This window comes from Halichoerus grypus, chromosome 9 (assembly GCF_964656455.1).
Source record: "Halichoerus grypus chromosome 9, mHalGry1.hap1.1, whole genome shotgun sequence".
NCBI classification, from domain to species: domain Eukaryota; kingdom Metazoa; phylum Chordata; class Mammalia; order Carnivora; family Phocidae; genus Halichoerus; species Halichoerus grypus.
This window is the reverse complement of record NC_135720.1, coordinates 53152624-53172236: the sequence shown is the minus strand read 5'-3', so window position 1 is coordinate 53172236 and position 19613 is coordinate 53152624. Positions and strand designations below refer to the sequence as shown.

General features: G+C 41.0%; 1 long non-coding RNA gene and 1 pseudogene across 1 annotated transcript in view; one reads left to right on the top strand and one right to left on the bottom strand.

Annotated features, from left to right (window-relative positions):
• The window catches only part of LOC118540639 (uncharacterized), a 30214-nt gene extending 10708 nt beyond the window's left edge, over window positions 1-19506 (bottom strand). Inside the window, exons 1-3 of the long non-coding RNA XR_013440911.1 lie at window positions 19316-19506; window positions 360-422; window positions 110-201 (exon numbers count right to left, since the gene is read on the bottom strand). This is a non-coding gene — a long non-coding RNA (uncharacterized LOC118540639). The remainder of the gene's footprint in view (window positions 1-109; window positions 202-359; window positions 423-19315) is intronic.
• On the top strand, window positions 9022-9579 carry LOC118540638 (tubulin-specific chaperone A pseudogene; annotated as a pseudogene).
• Window positions 19507-19613: the final 107 nt, after the last annotated feature.

The following is a 19613-nucleotide window of genomic DNA, read 5'->3' as shown; positions in this document are numbered from 1 at the left end:
ATATCACCCTCTCTGAGAAGTCTTAGCAAATTCTGCTGGGCCCAGCATGTTTATTTCCTCTTTCTGCTTCCTTAAAGCCCTTCATATCATTATACATATTAAAACATACCATGTTGCGTTACAACGATCTGTTCTTTTGTCTGTCTCCTCTGGACAGTAGCTTCTTGTGGGCAGGGCAATATCCGAGCACCTATACTATGTCTAGAACACAGTAGGGATGTAATAGAGGCATACTGACTGAGAGAATAATTGAGTGAACAAATATACACAGGTACTATATACCAAACAATGACCTGTAAACAACAGACAGGTAAACAACTAGTGTGCCTCTTTCTTACACCTGAGTGTATCTTACTTACGTTTTAGTTTAGCCTGCTGGAGGTCTGCGTGTTACCCTCTTTTTCCTGGCAATATCTTTGAGACTAAAGGAAACAAGTGGATGATTCAAATGACTTATGTATGACACATGTCAACTTATGATATGACAACAATCACTTTATTTTTTTTTTTAATTTTTTTATTTTTTTTTAAAGATTTTATTTATTTATTTGACAGAGAGAGAGATAGCGAGAGCAGGAACACAAGCAGGGGGAGTGGGAGAGGGAGAAGCAGGCTTCCTGCCGAGCAGGAAGCCCGATGTGGGACTCGATCCCAGGACTCTGGGATCATGACCTGAGCCAAAGGCAGACGCTTAACGACTGAGCCACCCAGGCGCCCGACAACAATCACTTTAGACCAGTGCATCCAATAGAGCATTCTGCAGTGATGGAAATATTCTGATTTTGCACTTTCTGATATGGTAGCCACTAGCCACATGCAGCTATTGAGCCCTTGAAGAGTGGTAAGTGCAAATGAGGTACTGAATTTTATATTTTAATTGATTTAAGAGAACTACATGTGGCTGGTAGCTACTGTATTGGACACCATAGCTTTAGACAATCATTAACCCACAAGGTAGTAGGGAAGTTCTACCTCATTATCATTTTTCTGTATAAAAACAAAAATCAGCCACTGACAAGCTGATTAACCTTTCTGTGTCTCATTTTATTTACCTATAAACCCAACAAGAGGAACTAGAGGATAGAAGACGGACAGCTCAAAGCTCCATGAATGTACACCTCTGGGCTCAGTTCTCTTTCTGCCACAGCAAGCCCTCTGGAGGGGCAGCTGAAGGGAGCACCCCCCCCCACCTCACCCCTTCCCAAAGTGGGAGGGCAGACAAATGCTTATGCACCCATCCACGTGGGTGCAGGGGTTTCCTCCAGAGAGTTATAGATGATAGGTTCCCTCCAATCTCTGAGTCAGAGGATCATGCAGAAAACACCTAACGCCTCTGGGGGAAATCCTAGATGCTAAATCTTACAGAAGAATGGAAAAAGGTCTCACTGGTGCACAGCAATGCATCTTCAAGCCCTTTCAATTCTCCATTCGGAGTGGTCTGGGGTCACTTCCTTCATTAGGGATAAGCCACTCAGCTTCTTTCCCTGAGGCTTTTTTTGTGCCTGGAGAGAGTGAAGCTTTGTAAATCCTGCTGTGCTTGTAATCAGGTTTACTAAGCCTGATTATCTAATTTTCACCTGCAGAAAGAAAGCATTTTGCAATTGCTCATCTCCAAGGAGAGGAAATGCCAAATCCCTTCCCCAGGTTCTCTGAGACAACAGGGCTCACGTGACCACAATAGCTTGGAAAGACCCAAACAGCTTTTTCTTACAAGGGACGGGGGGGGGGGGGGGGGGGGGGGGGGGAGAACAATGACCACAACACCAACCCCCTGAGGACAGACAACATGGGATGGAGAGAAATTGTGGCAGGGGGGTAGGGGCAGACAGCTGCTGTAGCTCTAGGCCTGAGCTTCTCAAACTTGACTGAGTATCACGATCACCCCGGAAGGCTTGTTAAAAGATGACTGGGCTCTGCTCCAGAGTTTCTAATTTACTAGGTCTGGGGCAGGAGCCTAGACTGTGCATTTCTAAGTCCCTCAGTGATGCTAATGCAGATCACAATCCTGCTGTCACACTTTGAGAACCACAGCTCCAAGTCACGGCTTCAGCCTCCAGCTGCTTTTCGTGCAGTTCCATACAGGATTCGAGTCAGTTCCTCAAAATGAAAAGATGTTTAAGTGTGTGTGCACGCTGACAGACGGGGCTTAGTTTTATGTTTCCCCATTGTCCGCCCCACCCCCCTTGTGCCCAGACCCAAGCGCAGCAGTGCAGAATGTATGCGGGTGGCATCCGGTGGGTATGAATCTCTGGAAGGTCTTTCCATCGATTCAGTCCCATGGGCAGCACCCTTGGCTGGAAAGCATGGTGGCCAAGAGTACTCCTATGCACAGAGGGACTGCCTTCTCTTCAAAGGGTCACAGCCCCCCAGCAGGACGCCTGTCAAAGACAGAAGAAAATTCATAAATGTGTAAGGGCTTTTGACAAAGGTCTGCCTTGGCCACGCACAAGAGAAAGTTCACACTTCCACAGAAAAGCCATAAGGAAGGATGACAAAACTGTCCAGTTCACTGAAGGGTGTTAGACACCTTGTGTGTGAGCAAAAATCTGGAGCTCATCTTTTCTTTTCTTTTTCTTTCTTTCTCTTTCTTTCTTTCTTTTTGCTAACATTTATACGTTACTTACCACATGCCATGCACTGTCCTAAAGACTTCACATATATTAACTCTTAATTTTTGGCATCCTTTAAGATGCCAAATACTTTTATTCCCATTTGACAGTTAAGGAGACTGAGGTGTGAGGTCAAATGATAGGGCCAAAGTCACACTGCTAATAAGTAGTAGAACCAAGATTTGAATCCAAGAATCTAGAATCCATTCTAGAGAACTCTGTTGTTTTCTGTTCATCCATTTATTCATTTGTCTTGAGGAAGATTATTGACAAGAATGGAATACTTGTGTGGCCAGCATACACAATTCCCAAGAGGAAAGACTAGTTGAGAAACAGCCTCAAGATATCTGTTGCTGGGCAAAAATGGAATCAAGGTAAAGTGAACTGGAACTGGAAGATTTCAATGGATCCTGACAACCAGCTTCATGCCCCCAGCTTCTCTCACTGGACGGGAATATTTGTGTTGACCAGCCAGCCAGTGCCGAAGACATGGCCAAATTTTTATCCAGGTTCTTACCTGAATTTCTTTCTAATAAGCATTTATCCTGCCCCTGCTATGTGCAAAACACTATGCTAGATATTAGATGGTAAAGGTAGGAAAAGAGAAACAAATGGTTATCACCCTCTTGGAGTTCACATCTGGGAGGGGGTAGAAAGGTAAACAGCCAGCTAGCATACCGTTATTTATCTTATATTGTGACAATTTAGTCTGCTAGTTGAGATTTGTGAGTGCCTTCCCACTTTCACCATAGCCTTGATGGAGACATGGAAAATAGCTATTTATTTGTGTCAGGTACCCTAATGTGTACATTGCACAGTTAAAAAAATTTTTTTAAATATACACCATTTTTTTTAGATTTTATTTATTTATTTGAGAGAGAGAGAGAGAGAGAGAGAGCACATGAGGGTGGGGGAGGGTCAGAGGGAGAAGCAGACTCCCACTGAGTGGGGAGCCTGATGTGGGACTCGATACTGGGACTCTGGGATCATGACCTGAGCCAAAGGCAGTCGCTTAACCAACTGAGCCACCCAGGTGCCCTACACCAACTTTTTTTTAAAGATTTTATTTGTTTATGGGGCACCTGGGTGGCTCAGTCAGTTAAGCGTCCAACTCTTGATTTCAGCTCAGGTCATGATCTCAGGATGGTGAGATCAAGCCCTGCATAGGGCTCTGTGCTCAGTGGGGAGTCTGCTTGACATTCTTTCCCCCTCCCTGTGCCCCTTCCCCTGCTTGTGCTCTCTCTCTCTTTAGATTTATTTATTTGAGAGAGTGTGTATGTGAGCGTGAGTGGGGAGAGGGGCGGGGGGGGGGCGGGGAGGCACAGAAGGGGAGGGAGAGGGACAAACAGACTCCTCGCTGAGCAAGGAGCCCAATGTAGGCCTCTATCTCACAACCCTGAGATCGTGACCTAAGCCGAAACCAAGAGTTGGACGCTCAACTGACTGAGCCACCCAGATGCCCCACAGTTAATTTGAATGCATATATCCCATGCAATATTTGGACATACTTATACTAAAAAAGTATTGGTCGTTCATCTGAAATTGTAACTTAATTGGGCTTTCTGTATTTTTATTTGCGAAATCTTGCAGCCTTGTACAGATTATCTTTAATCCTCATGATAATTGTTTGAGGTAGGCACTATTATTATCTATCTTTTACATATCCAGAAACTGAGACACAGTCAGGTTAGGTAATTGTCCAAACTTACACATCTCTTAACATACACTTAGAAACCAAGTTCTTAGGCCACTTTGTTTCTACCAATGGCCAATTTTATGCATGTTATGTTGATAACTACAATCATCTGTTTCACTGGATCCCATTTTCTGACCTTGTTCTCAAATTATCAGAATATACCTCATTCACTGACCAACAAGCAAAGCTCTTGGTCCTGCTTTTCAGAGTTAAAAAAAGAGATTCATGTGTTATGTAAAGGGAAGATAGGGATAGCATTTCTTCATTATGGAAAAAATCAGATCCATAATTTCTTTTTTTTTTTTTTTAGATTTTATTTATTTGAGAGAGAGCACAAGCGGGGGGTGGGGCAGGAGAAGCAGAGGGAGAGGGACAAGCAGACTCCCCACTGAGCGTGGAGCCCGAGATCATGACCTGAGCCGAGGTCAGACGCTCAACCAACTGAACCACCCAGGTGCGCCCAGATCCATAATTTCTAAGAAGGTGGTGTGGCTTATTGAAACACACAAGGGAATGAAGACCAGATTCTGGAATCACATGATGCCAGAGGAGGAGAGAGCCCTACAACTCAACAAGAAATCTGTTCTAGGGGACAGATGGCATTAACAGCATTACAAGCTTACATTCTGGAACATCTGAGTTTGAAATTCTTCAAACAGCAACAGCCTCGTTTCTTTGTACGACAATTAAAGCTACCCGACAGTGAGGAAGTGAATTTAGCTTGGTTCTTTGTGATATTGATCCTTTCAGCTCTGCCTCTGACTCCCCTTATCAGTCATTTTCCCTCAGATGTTAAAATGAAAACAAAGCCTATCTAATAGTGCGCCGAAGCATTGGAAACACCACTGATCTTGACTCTAGACTCAAAGCAAAGGTGTCCCCTGCCCTGTCCCCATCAAACATGAATGGCTTATCAAAAGTTCAACATTTAGTTAGTAGCAGTGAATTTTAAGGTTACTAACATATGACACAACTACTTATAGTGGCTTTTATTTTTTCCAATTTTTTTTCCCCCTTAGCAGAAAAAGGAGTTTTTATGACCAGGCCATAAGATCTGCTTCTATTCAAGCTCTAATTATATAGGATTGAGCCATATGAAATTGCTATCTTTGTAGGTTAAAAATTATCAAATATCAGCAATCTCATATGGTTCACCTAATATAAATACACAGATAATATCTGCCATTTGCAACAACATGGATGAACCTGGAGGGCATTATACTAAATGAAATAAACCAGACACTGAAGGAAAAAAAATGCATGATCTCACTTATATTTGGAATCTAAAAAAGTCAAATACACAGAAGCAGAGAGTATAACAGTAGTGACCAGGAGCAGGAAGGTGGGGAAATAGGGCGATACTGGGAACAAAGCTGCAGTTATGTACAATGAGTAAGTCTAAAAAGCTAATGTACAGCATGATGGCTATAGTTAATAATACTATACTGAATAATGGAAATTCAATGCAAGAGTAGATTTCAGGTGCTATCATCACACACACAGAAATAGTAACCATGTGAGGAGATGATATGTTAATTAGCTTGACTATAGCAATCATTTCACCATGTATATGTATATTACATTATTGTCTGGTACACTTTATTTCTGTGTGTTGTACACTTTAAATACAATGTTTATTTAAAAATAAAATTTTAGGGGTGCCTGGGTGGCTAAGTTGTTTAAGCATCTGCCTTCAGCTCAGGTCATGATCCCAGGGTTCTAGGATCAAGCACCATGTCGGGCTCTCTGCTCAGGCGGGGAGGCTGCTTCTCCCTCTCCCTCTGCTTGCAGCTCCCCCTGCTGTGCTCTCTCCCTCTGTCAAATAAATAAATAAAATCTTAAAAAAAAAAAATTTAAAAATACACATGATATTTTAAAAGATTAAAATATTACACATGATATATAAATAAATACAGTCCTCCTTCATTCCTCCTGGTCATTTTAAGAATAATGACAAAAGATTCTCTAAAGGTTCCTCGTTACCTATACAATATGCACACAATATAGATCTTAGTAAATTGTGGGATAGCAGAGAATAAATGGTGGCAAGGGAGCATTCATGGAAAATTAGAACAAATTATAGATTCAGAGCTTGAACATAATTACACAAAACATGAAAAGCTGCCCCTGAGGTTATTCCAAAACACATGGTTCAAAGAACTGAAGATATCCCTGGCCAAAGAACTTTTCCTTTTCATTTTACTAGGAAGCTATAATTTTTGGTTTGTCCTTCAGGCTAGTGTACTGAACAAATAGCAAGCACATTTATTTTAAAAAACTGTCATGTCCCCCAATATAATTGTTGGTACTTAAATATATTTGGGGGGGGCTGAGAGTATTTCTCATTGTTTCATGTTTTGGATCACTTGCTTCCTTGCATGTTATTGGCATTGTCATCCCTATTGACTCTAAGATCCTTTTAACAGTGAATGCAACTTTGAGGGAACGAGTCATAACTATGCAATAGATTTACTTTGTTATGGGTAGAAGGAAAGAAGCCAGCAGCATCTGCTATAGGTTTTTCGTATCCTAAGGTGATTATCATAGGAATCTATATTTAGATATTTAGTTAGCGTTCAACAAATTTAGTTTATTTGCCATAAATCAATTTAGACCAGTAATCCCAACTGTGGTCCAAAGAATGTTATTTCTGAAAATACTTGTGGGATACAGTTAAACTAGTCCTTAGAGGAAAACGTAATACCTTTAAATGCTTGCATGAGAAAATAAGAGAGGCTAAAAGTTGTTGAGCTAAGCATCTAAAGAAATCAGAAAAAATACAACAAAATAAACTGAAAGAAAGTAAAAGGAAGGAAGGAAGTGATAAAGAAAAAAATAAATCCATTAACTGGAAAACATGTATATCATCAAAGGGATTTTGTAAAAGCCAAAAGTTGGGTATTTAAAAACACTATTAAAACTGACAGCCTCTGGAAAGAAAATGGATTAAGGAAAAGAAAAAAATAAGATGGAAACAAATACACTAATATTTTATTTTATTTTATTTATTATTATTTTTTTTTAAAGAATTTATTTATTTATTTGACAGAGAGAGACACAGCAAGAGAGGGAACACAAGCAGGGGGAATGGGAGAGGGAGAAGCAGGCTTCCCGCGGAGCAGAGAGCCCGATGTGGGGCTCGATCCCAGGACGCTGGGATCACGACCTGAGCAGAAGGCAGACGCTTAACGACTGAGCCACCCAGGCGCCCCAACAAATACACTAATATTTTAAAAGATAAAATATTATAAACAATTTTATGCTATTTAATTGGGAAACATAATGAAATAATTCATGGAAAATTTAACTTAAAACTAATTCAAGAAGAAATAGAAAGTTTGGGTAGTCCTATTTTAAAAAGATATTAATTTATGGGCGCCTAGGTGGCTCAATCAGTTTAGTGTCCGACTCTTGGTTTCCACTCGGGTCATTATCTCAGGGTCCTGGGATCAAGCCCCACATTGGGCTCCATGTTTTACAGGATTTCTTCTCCTTTAAGTGCTCGCTGTTCTTGGTCATGCCACTTTGAAGAATGAAGAGGTAGACCAGACAGAGAGTGGTGGGCTGCAAAGCAAAGTTTATTGAGCAATAGTAAAGCTTATTGAGTGATAGAATACAAAGCTCCCAAAGAGGGAGGGGACCCGAGAGGGTTGCCACTGTTGTTTCTAAGTCTAGGGATTTTTAATCTGATTAAAGCCCTTCCAGGGCTCCTCCAAGGATGGTGTAAAATCCTTTTAAGGGTAGTTTGCCTTTCTTCCAACTATCCTTCATTATATGCTCAGTGCAGTCTGCTTGTCCCTCTCCCTCCCCCTCCACTTGTGCACGCTCACACTCTCTCTCAAATAAAATCTAAAAACAAACAAAACAAAACCCCATTTTATTTATTTATTATTATTTTTTTTTAGATTTTATTTTTAGGTAATTTCCACACCCAACATGGGGTTTGAACTCACAACCCCAAGATCAAGAGTCACACACTCTCCACTGACTGAGCCAGCCAGGCACTCCAAGAAACCTACTTTAATTATAAATTTCATAAGAGAATTTTTTTTAATGGCCAAGCTGGGTTTATACAAGAATGGTTTAATATTAGAAAATCCAGGGGTGCCTGGGTGGCTCAGTCAGTTGACTGACTCTTGATTTCGACTCAGGTCATGATCTTGGGGTCAATCCCATGACCCCAACATCGGCTCCACACTCAGCAGGGAGTCTTCTTGAGATTCTTTCCCTTTTTCGCCCTCCCCCTCTGCCCCTCTCCTCATGCATACTCTCTCTCAAATAAATAAATAAAGTCTTTTTAAAAAAAATCCATGAACACACTTAATCACAACATATTAAAGGAGAAAAACCATGTGATCTTCTCAAATACATGCAGAAATGGTGTTTGAGGGACACCTGGCTGGCTCAGTTGGTGGAGTATGGGACTCAATCTCAGGGTTGTGAATTTGAGCCCCATGCTGGGTGTAGAGATTACTTTAAAAATAAAATCTTAGGGACGCCTGGGTGGCTCAGTCGGTTAAGCGTCTGCCTTCAGCTCAGGTCATGATCCCAGGGTCCTGGGATTGAGTCCCACATCAGGCTCCTTGCTGAGCAAGGAGCCTGCTTCTCTCTCTGCCTGCCTCTGTCTCTCTCTCTCTGATAAATAAATAAAATCTTAAAAAAATAAAAAATAAAAAAAATAAAATCTTAAAAAAAAAAAAAGAAATGGTATTTGATAAAACTCAAAATTCAGTCCTTCCTGCGGCGCTCGAGGGATCATGGCTGATCCTTGCGTGAGGCAGATCAAGATCAAAACTGGTGTGGTGAAGCGATTGGTCAAAGAAAAAATGATGTATGAGAAAGAAGCAAAACAACAAGAAGAAAAGATCAAAAAAATGAAAGCTGAAGATGGTGAAAATTATGCCATTAAAAAGCAGGCAGAGATCCTGCAAGAGTCCCGGATGATGATCCCAGATTGCCAGCGCAGGTTGGAAGCAGCATAAACCGATCTTCTGCAGTTATTAGAGAGTGAAAAAGACTTGGAAGAAACTGAGGAATATAAGGAAGCATGTTTAGTACTGGATTCAGTGAAGTTAAAAGCCTGAAGTTTTTCTGTACAGGGTGTTTTTTGCATTAAATCCTGGGATCCATTCCACAGTTCATTATTTTTGACCACTGCTGTATGTTCAAGTAGTATGAGAATGTGATTCTTTTTATGCAGTTGCATATATTTTTCTTTGCCTAATTTAACGTGCCAAATAAATGAGTTCGTCTAAAAAAAAAAACAACTCAAAATTCATTCATGATTAAAATCTATAATATTCTAGGGGCACCTGGGTGGTTCAGTCAGTTGGGCATCCAACTTGATTTTGGCTCACATTGGTCATGATCTTGGGGTCCTGGGATCAAGCCCTGTGTCAGGCTCCCCGATTGGCAGGGAGTCCGCTTGAGGATTCTCTCTCTCCCTCTCCCTCTGCCCTCCCCCGCCCCCACTCAAGCAAGCTCTCTCTCTCAAATGAATAAATCTTTTAAAAAATCTATAAAATATCCTATAGCAAAAGAAGTATAAAAGGGTGCTTCTTAATCTGGAAAAAAAAAGGTATGCCAAAACCTTTAGCAAATATCACTTTTTTTTTTTTTTTTTTTAGAGAGAGAGAGAGCAGGGCGGGGCATGGGGGGTGGTGGGTTGGGGAGCAACACAGGAGAGAAAGAGAGAAAGTCTCAAGCAGGCTCCACACCCAGTGCTGAGCCCAACACATGACTTGATCTCACCACCCTGAGATCATGACTTGAGTCAAAATCCGGAGTCCGATGCTTAACTGACTGAACCACCCAGGCACCTCATGCAAATATCACTTTTAATAGAAAAAAAAGCATTCCTTTTAGAATCTAAATGACCCTACCACTGCTTTTGTTCAACATTGTACCAGAGCACTGAACCAACAGTGAGATAAGAAGATTTAAGAAGTACAAAGATTAGAAAGAAAAGCTATTAGACACATGAAAAGATCCTCAGTATCACTAATCATTATGAAAATGCAAATGAAAACCACAATTAGGTTATCCCCTTACACCCATTAGAATGACTAAAATCAAAAAGCCAAGAAATCACAAGTGTTGGTGAGGATGTAAAGAAAAAAGAACCCTTGTGCACTGTTGGCAAGAATGCAAATTGGTGCAGCCACTATGGAAAACAGTACAGAGGTTCTTCAAAAATTAAAAAAGTAATACCATATGATCCATAATTCAATTACTGGATATTTACCAAAGAACATGGAAACACTAATACAAAATGATATATACACACCTGTCTATTGTGGCATTATTTACAAGAGCCAAGATATGGAAGCAATCCAAGTGTCCACTGATAGACAAATGGATAAGAAAGATGTAGTACGTGTATGTGTATATGTGTGCGTGTGTGTACACATACATGCACACATACACATACACACAGTGGAGTATTACACAGCCAGAAAAAAGAAGAGATCATGCCATTTGCAATATGGATAGACCTAGAGGGTATCATACTAAGTGAAATAAGTCAAAAATGGAAAGACAAACACCATATGATTTCACTTATATGTGGAATCTAAGAAAACAAATGAGGGGTGCCTGGGTGGCTCAGTTAGTTAAGCATCTGCCTTTGGCTCAGGTCATGATCCCAGGGTCCTGGGATTGAGCCCCGAGTCAGGCTCCCTGCTCAGCGGGGAGTCTGCCTCTCCCTCTCCCTCTACCCCTCCTCCCCCTGCTTGTGCTCTCTCTCACACTGTCTCTCTCAAATAAATAAATCTTTAAAAAAAAATAAGTAAAAAATAAAAAAACGAATAAATAAACAAAAGGCAGAATCAGACTTATAGAGAACAAACTGATCACTGCCAGAGGGGAGGGGGTGACAGGATGGGCAAAATGGACGAAGGGGATTGGAGGACACAGGCTTCCAGTTATGGAATGAATAAGCCACGGAAATAAAAGGCACAGCGTAGGGAATACAGTCAATGGCATTGTAATAGTGTTGTATGGTGACAGATGGCAGCTACACTTGTGGTGAGCATGGCATAACATATAGAGAAGTTGAATCACTGTGTTGTATACCTGAAACTAATGTAAAATTCTGTGCCAAGTATACTAAAAAAAAAAAAAAAAAAAAAATAGTAACAAAACTATTATCATACACAGATATGATTGTCCACATAAAAAGTCCTAAACACTCTATGGAAATACAAAAACCATTCATGTATAATTAATGAGAGCATAGTAAGGTGGCTGAATAAGAGTTCAACTTACCAAACTCAGTTGTATTGCTATACACTAACAAGAAGTAGTTAGAAAATACAACTGGGGGGGCACCTGGGTTGCTCGGCTGGTTGGGCGTCTGCTTTCGGCTCGGGTCATGATCCCAGGGTCCTGGGATCAAGCCGTGCATTAGGCTTCCTGCCCAGCAGGGAGCCTGCTTCTCTCCCTCTGCCTGCCGCTCCCCCTGCTTGTGCTCTCTCTCTTTCTCTCTGACAAATTAATAAACAAAATCTCCAAAAAAAAAAAAAAGAAAGAAAGAAAGAAAAAATATAACTGTATACAGACAGACAAAGCTAATGTGTAGTAATAGAGGTCAGAATAGTGATTCTCTTTGGCATTGTTCACTGGAAGGAAGCATGATAGAGCCTTCTGGTGTGTTGGAAATACTCTGTATCTTTTTCTGTATGGTAATTACAGGAATGATACATATGCACAAGGTCACTGAGCTTATACTTAAGATTTGTGCACTTTACTATGTAAGTTTTACATCAGTAAAAAAGTTTTCAAAATGTTACTAAATGATACAATTTGAAATGGCAAGAAAAATATATGGTACCCAGGAATACATAGTCTCCCCCTAAGTCACGGTGTTTCACATTACACAGTTTCAGTCATCTGTGGTTAACCATGATCTGGAAGCAGATGATCCTCCTTCTGACAAATCATCAGGTCAGTAGTATCTTAGTGCTACAATGCCGATATCACGTACCTCACTTCATCTCATCACATAGGCATTGTATCATCTCACATCAACACAAGAAGAAGGATGAGTATAGTATAAAATATTTTGAGGGAAAGAGACCACATTTACATAACTTTTATTGCAGTATATTATTATAATTATTCTATTATTAGTTACTGTCATTAACCTCTTAATGTACCTAATTTATAAATTAAACTTTATTAAAGGTATTGTATGTATAGGCAAAAACTGGGATCGAGCCCCGCATCGGGCTCCCTGCTCTGTGGGGAGCCTGCTTCTCCCTCTCCCACTCCCCCTGCTTGTGTTCCCTCTCTCGCTGTGTCTCTGTCAAATAAATAAATAAAAAAACTTTAAAAAAAAAAAGATAAATTATTGAAAAATATTAAAGAAGCTCTAAACAAAAGGAGATATAGGTCATGTTCATTTTATTGGAAAACTCAAGATTATAAAAAATATTGATTAGTTCTAAACTAATGCAAATTGAAGAAGTCAGATAAGGGAGTGTTGAAAGATAAACTGAGGCAGGGGTGCCTGGGTGGCTCAGTCGGTTAAGCATCTGATTCTTGGTCTAGGCTCAAGTCGTGATCTCATGGGTCATGATCTCATGGGTCCTGAGATTGAGCCCCACGTTGGGCTCTGCACTCAGTGAGGAATCTGCTTGAGATTCTCTCCCTCTGCCCCTCCCCCCATGCACGTGTGTGCAATCTCTCTCTCTCTCTCTAAAATAAATAAATCTTTAAAAATTTTTTTGAGGGGCACCTGGGTGGCTCAGTCAATTAAGCGTCTGCCTTTGGCTCGGGTCATGATCCCAGGGTTCTGGGATCGAGTCCCGCATTGGGCTCCCTGCTCAGGGGGAAGCCTGCTTCTCCCTCTCCCACTCCCCCTGCTTGTGTTCTCTCTCTCTCTTGCTGTGTCTCTCTCTCTGTCAAATAAATAAATAAAATCTTAAAAAAAATTTTTTTTTAATAAAAAAGATAAATTGAGGCATATTAAAAATTTTAAGAGTTTATTTCAACAAAAATCAGATTTGAATCAGACAGCACCAAAATGGAAGTGGTTATGAGCACCCCACTGACAGGAGCTCAGGGAAAGACCTACGGAGGAAAGGCAGAAGCAAAGTAAGGAAATAATTGACTGGTTGTAGCTTAAAGCCTACTTGGCTGTTTTTGATTGGTCGTCCTTAGTATTTTGGTCTCATAACCTTGAGGCATTTACAGACTTAGATTTGCTCATGTAAGCCACCATGGCATTAGACCCACATCAGTCTAATGGCCTCTTCATTTAATTAACAGTAAGCGATGGGAGTACAGGGGGGAATGGTCTGCCAAATATCAAAACTTATCACATAGCTGTTTTATTAAGACTGTATATAAAAAAAAAAAAGACTGTGTAGTATTGGTAGAGGGACCAATGGAATATAACAGAGAACTTAGCAACACACACACAGATACTTGATATATAACAGAGGTGTCATTCAGGTCCCTGATGAAAGAACACCTAGAGAACTGTGATCCTTATGGGGGATAAAAAAAAAGATGAAATTGAATTCTTCCCTCACACCACACATAAAAAACAGTTCCAAATGGAATAAACTTAAATATGAAAGATAAAACTCTAGAACTGTTGAAAGAAATGAGAAGATACCTTCATGACTTTCAAGGTTGGGAAAATTTTCCTTTTTTTTTTTTTGGAAATATTTTTTTATTTTCTATTTTTTTTTTTTTTTTTTTGGTAAGCTCTATGCCCAACATGGGACTTGAACTCATGACCCTGAGATCGAGAGTCACACACTCCACCGACTGAGCCAGCCAGGTGCCCCAGGAAAGATTTCTTAAACAAAAACTACAATGCGTTAGCCACTGAAAACAAGACTGATAGATTCAATTACGAAGGCCATCAGAGTATACTACCCCAAAATGTGCAACTTTGGCATAAGCGTTATTTGGGGCTGAAGGCAACTGAAAAACAGCAAAGGCAAAGCTTTCCACCCTCCTGCTTTCTACCTAAAAGCAGGGTGTATAAATTTTCCTTTATGAAGGTGCTCCCCTTACTTCTCCCAACCCGGAAGAAAAGAACTGCCAGAGACACTCTTATCACCCCAAGACTGCATGAGATTGAGTCTGCATAACAAAGGTTACTAAAATAGTCCTTCTCTTCCATTAGTTCCCCCTGCCCCGTATTTATCTTCCTGCAATTTACTACCCCTAGAAGCCTAAACTATTTTCCTTTGTCTTGCCACTTCTCCACAATTTATTGCCCTTTGTTAAGATAGTATTAGATCCCCTAATTCTAACCACCCCTTTGAACTGCTCATCACAGTTCTCCTGTGTATATATACTTTGCACACATAAACAAACTCTGGGTTTTTTTTCTCCTGTTAATCTGTCTTTTGTCAGTTTAATTTGAAAGATCCCAGTTACTGAACATAAGAGGATGAAGGAAAGAGGTTTTTCACCTCCCCTATAATTACATTAAAAATAAGAAGCCATTGGGGTGCCTGACTGGCTCAGTTGGGAGGAGCATGTGATTCCTGATCTCGGGATTGTAAATTTGAGCCCCACGTTGGGTGTACAGATTATTTAAAAATAAAATCTTTAGGGGCACCTGGGTGGCTCAGTCGTTTTAGCATCGGACTCTTGATTTTGGCTCAGATCATGATCTCAGGGTTGTGAGATTGAGCTCCTTCTCAGGTTCTGTGCTCAGCACAGTCTGCTTCTCTCCCTCTCCCTCTGCCCCTCCCCCTGCTCGCACATGCTCTCTCTCTCTCTCTTAAATACATCTTTAAAAATAAATAAAATAAAATCATTAAACAAAATTGGACAAAACAGATGAAGAAACAAAAATTGCCAACAAGCAAATGAAAAGATGCTCAACTTTATGAGTAATCAGAGAAATGCAAATTAACAGCACAATGAGATACCATTACACTCCCACTATATTAGTTAAAATTGAGAAGCATGACAGTGTAAAGCTGCACTAACTAAAAGAATATGAACCAAACTGGAAAGTCTCACATACTGCTTGGTCAGATAATAATCATTTTGGTAAATAGTTTGGCTTATCTTATAAGGCTGAACATACACGCACACTCAAAATTCCAGTAATTTTACTCCTAAATCGATGCCCTCTGAAAATTTTGGCTTAAATAAATTTGAAAGATGGTTCATGGATACATTTTCTAATATAGTAAAAACAAAAACAAAAAATCAGAAAAGTAGCCATAGTCCATCAACAGAAGAATAAAAATAAATTATGGTAAAGGGGTGAAAGGGAGTGGGAGGTACAGGCCTCCAGTTATGGGATGAGTAAGTCAAGGAGATGGAATGTACAGCACACAGCATATAGTCAATGGTATCGTGACAGTGTTGTATGGTGACGGATGGTAGGCACACTTGTGGGGAGCACAGCATAACGTATAGAGAAGTTGAATCACTATATTATACACCTGAAATTAGGGTAGCACGTGTATCAACTGTACTTCAGCTAAAAAAAAATACTGGCCGCCTGGGTGGCTCAGTTGGTTAAGCAACTGCCTTCGGCTCAGGTCATGATTCTGGAGTCCTGGGATTGAGTCCCGCATCGGGCTCCCCGCTCAGCGGGGAGTCTGCTTCTCCCTCTGACCCTCCCCCCTTTCATGCTCTCTCTCTCTCCCATTCTCTCTCTCAGATAAATAAATAAAATCTTAAAAAAAAAAAAAATACTGGCAGGGGCACCTGGGTGGCTCAGTCGGTTAAGCGTCTGCCTTGGGCTCAGGTCATGATTCCAGGGTCCTGGGATGGAGCCCCACATTGGGCTCCCTGCTCAGCAGGTAGTCTGCTTCTCCTTCTGCCCCTCCCCCCACTCTCTTTCATGAGCACTCACTCTCTCTCTCAAATAAATAAATAAATAAATTTTAAAAAAATAGTCCATTCCAAAAAAAGAAAGAAAGAAAGCAACTAAGCAAGGGCCTCATAAACCCAAATCAGGAGCACGGTTACCAGGATCACTACACGGCTGAACTCCATGGGAGCCATTTCTGTTGCAGGTCTTGTGCATGATGCATGCAGTGAGTTCCTAGAGTTCTGGTGGTGCTTGTGTTTACCTTCACCAGGAAGGCAAGTGAATGGAAAAGGAAACTACACAGAAAAGTGGGCAAGGGTATAAACTGGCAAATCAAAGAAGAGAAAATCTGAATGATCAACAACTATACGAAAAGATACTCAATCTTTATACCAATCAGGGAAAGTTTACAAGTTAAAACAAGGTGCCATTCTCCATCCATAGGACTGACACTATTTAAAAATCTGATGACAGGGCGCCTGGGTGGCTCAGTTGGTTGAGCGTCTGCCTTTGGCTCAGGTCATGATTCCGGGGTCCTCGGATCAAGTCCCCCATCGGGCTCCCTGCTCAGCGGGGAGTCTGCTTCTCCCTCCCCCTCTGCTGCTCCCCCTGCTTGTGCTCTCTCTCTCTCTCTCTCTCTTAAATAAATACATAAAATCTTTAAAAATAAAAATCTATTGAGACCTATTGAGAATGGGGGGGGGCCATTTTTAGTAAGATTGAAGAAAAACATGCTGGGTCCCGGAGATTCCTATTCTAAGTAAACACCCTAGAGATACTTTCACACACAGTGATACCCCCATAAGTGCCCACCACTGCAATGTTTGACAAAACCTAATTGTTCTTCAGGAAGGAAACAAATAAACTGGGAATAATTTATATATGAATTGCATGAAGAAGCCCAAAGGTATGTATAAACATGGAATGTTTATGGAATGAATGAAATGGAATGAATCTGGGGCGCCTGGGCGGCTCAGTCGGTTAAGCATCTGCCTTCGGCTCAGGTCATGATCCCAGGGTCCTGGGATCGAGCCCTGCATCGGGCTCCCTGCTCAGCGGGAAGCCTGCTTCTCCCTCTCCCACTCTCCCTGCTTGTGTTCCCTCTCTTGCTGTCTCTCTCTCTCTCTGTGAAATAAATAAATAAAATCTTTAAAAAAAAAAGAAATGGAATGAATCTCAAAAATAAAGTGAACTGAAGAAAGTATCACATTATATCTATTCAATTTTTTAAAATTAAATAATCTCTCATATATCTCATTTGTGTGAGATAACTAGAACTTGTTACTTGCTTGTATTGTTTGTGTGTGGGCAGGAATGATCCTGAAGAGTGCAAAAAATTGATGATTCAGGAAAGAGCAGAGCCAAAAGAATAAGCTCCTTGAGAAGGTGAGAGGAGATGGGGTGCAGAGTGGAGGGATGGGGCTTTGTAATGGATTGTTCTTAAAATATTTTTGGTGATTAGCTAACCTTGAGGTTTGGGATAAGCAAGGTGAGACAGTGGAAAGGAACTTTCTTCTCCAGGTAATTTTTCTCCACTTAAACAAAGAAATAAATAAGCAGGGGCGCCTGAGTGGCTCAGTCGGTTAAGCGTCTGCCTTCGGCTCAGGTCATGATCCCAGAGTCCTGGGATCAGCCCCACATTGGGCTCCCTGCTCAGCGGGAAGCCTGCTTCTCCCTCTCCCTCTGTGCTCTCGCTCTTTCTCTCTTCCAAGTAAATAAATAAAATATTTTAATAAAAAAAAAAGAAAGAAGCAGTAAATAAGTTGTAAGAGGAAATATAAGAAAATAAAATCCAGCCTGTAACAATGTTGAGAGTACGGACAGTGAAGCTGCTCCTCCTGCATTAAAAAAATAACTTTAAATTTATCTACAGGCCCCAACCAAAGGCACCATCTGATTTACTCATCTCTTTACATAAGATTAATTATTTGAGCTAAATTAAAATTCTCATCTTGTGACCTGAAGTAGCATAGCCCTGTTGACTGAAATGGGAATTTGGTCCACTAGGTGGTCTGAATTTGTGAAAACTACAACCCCCAAAACACACTACAGCCAGGACCACCTGCCCAGGGGAAAAAAGAATGGGATGTTTCTTTCTTTTCTTCTTTTGTAAGTGGGCTCCACACACAACATGGGGCTTGAACACCTGACCCTGAGATCCAGAGTCACATGCCCTACCAACTGAGCCAGCCAGGCGCCCAAGAAAAAAATTACAAATCACAAATATATGTACCCCCTACCCCCCCACATACTACTTGTTAATCTCACAGCAGTTTTTAATATTAATTAGCATTTTAAGTTAAAAACTAACTTGATTCATCTAATGAAATGTCTCTTTTTTTAAAGGCCAGTGACCAAGTTGGGTCTGTGTAACCCATTTTCATTGTATTCTTTTATCTCCTCCTGTAATCATGCACAATTATACAGTAATTTTGTAAGTTTATAATAATACTGATAAACCCCTATTACTGGCAGATTTAACAATTTATCTGTAATCTTCTCCGAAAGTAAATGCAACTGTATATCACCCAAAATGTCAACAGTATAAACTAAGTTGACAGTTGTACGAAGTTGTATCATTTCAACATTTGAAACAATTTGTAACCCCTCTTTCTTATTGTTTGAATGCAACCAAATAGCCACTGTGTGAAGCAATTAGGAAGCAGCGGAAAATAATGTGTAGGAGACTTAGAGCTGGTGAGGACGAGAAAGAGAAGGGAGGATGCTCTGATAACGGAGGGGGGTATCGCTATTTTTAATTTAACAGAGCATGTATCCCCATAAGCATTAATGTGGATATGTATAAAACAGGTTGTCCCTTGGAAGTTCTTTCTTTGGTTTCTGGTTTATCTTTTTACGTCGCAAAAGGGTTTGTTTCCACAAGGTCCATGGCTAAGCAGTCTTTTCAGACTTTTTTTTTTTTAAAGATTTTATTTATTTATTTGAGAGAGAGAGAGAATGAGAGACAGAGCATGAGAGGGAGGAGGGTCAGAGGGAGAAGCAGACTCCCTGCCGAGCAGGGAGCCCGATGCGGGACTCGATCCAGGGACTCCAGGATCATGACCTGAGCCGAAGGCAGTCTTTTAACCAACTGAGCCACCCAGGCGCCCTTTTCAGACTTTTTTATTTGGCCATCTAATCAGCTACTGCATGAAAGTTATGACCCAGTTACCTTTTAATCAATTTATTCTTGAAAAGATGTTGTGAACTTACCTTATTTTATTAGTAAGTTCTGGCAGGTATGTACATTTTTATGGAGGCAACGTTATAACTCTCAAAGATGTTCAAAAGGGTTTGTGACCCCAGAAAATCCAAGGACACTGCATGAAGATAAGCTCTCTTCAGCCACGTGGAAACACGGCTTCGGCTTCCGGGCTCGAATCGGCTGGGGCCTGTCCTCTGAGCAGTCCTCCGAAGCGCCATCTCCAGCAGGGGTCGCTGCGCCGCCGCCGCCGCGCCCGTGAGCCCCGCCCGGCCCGCTCTCGCCGCGGCGGCGCTGACGGAAGGGGCG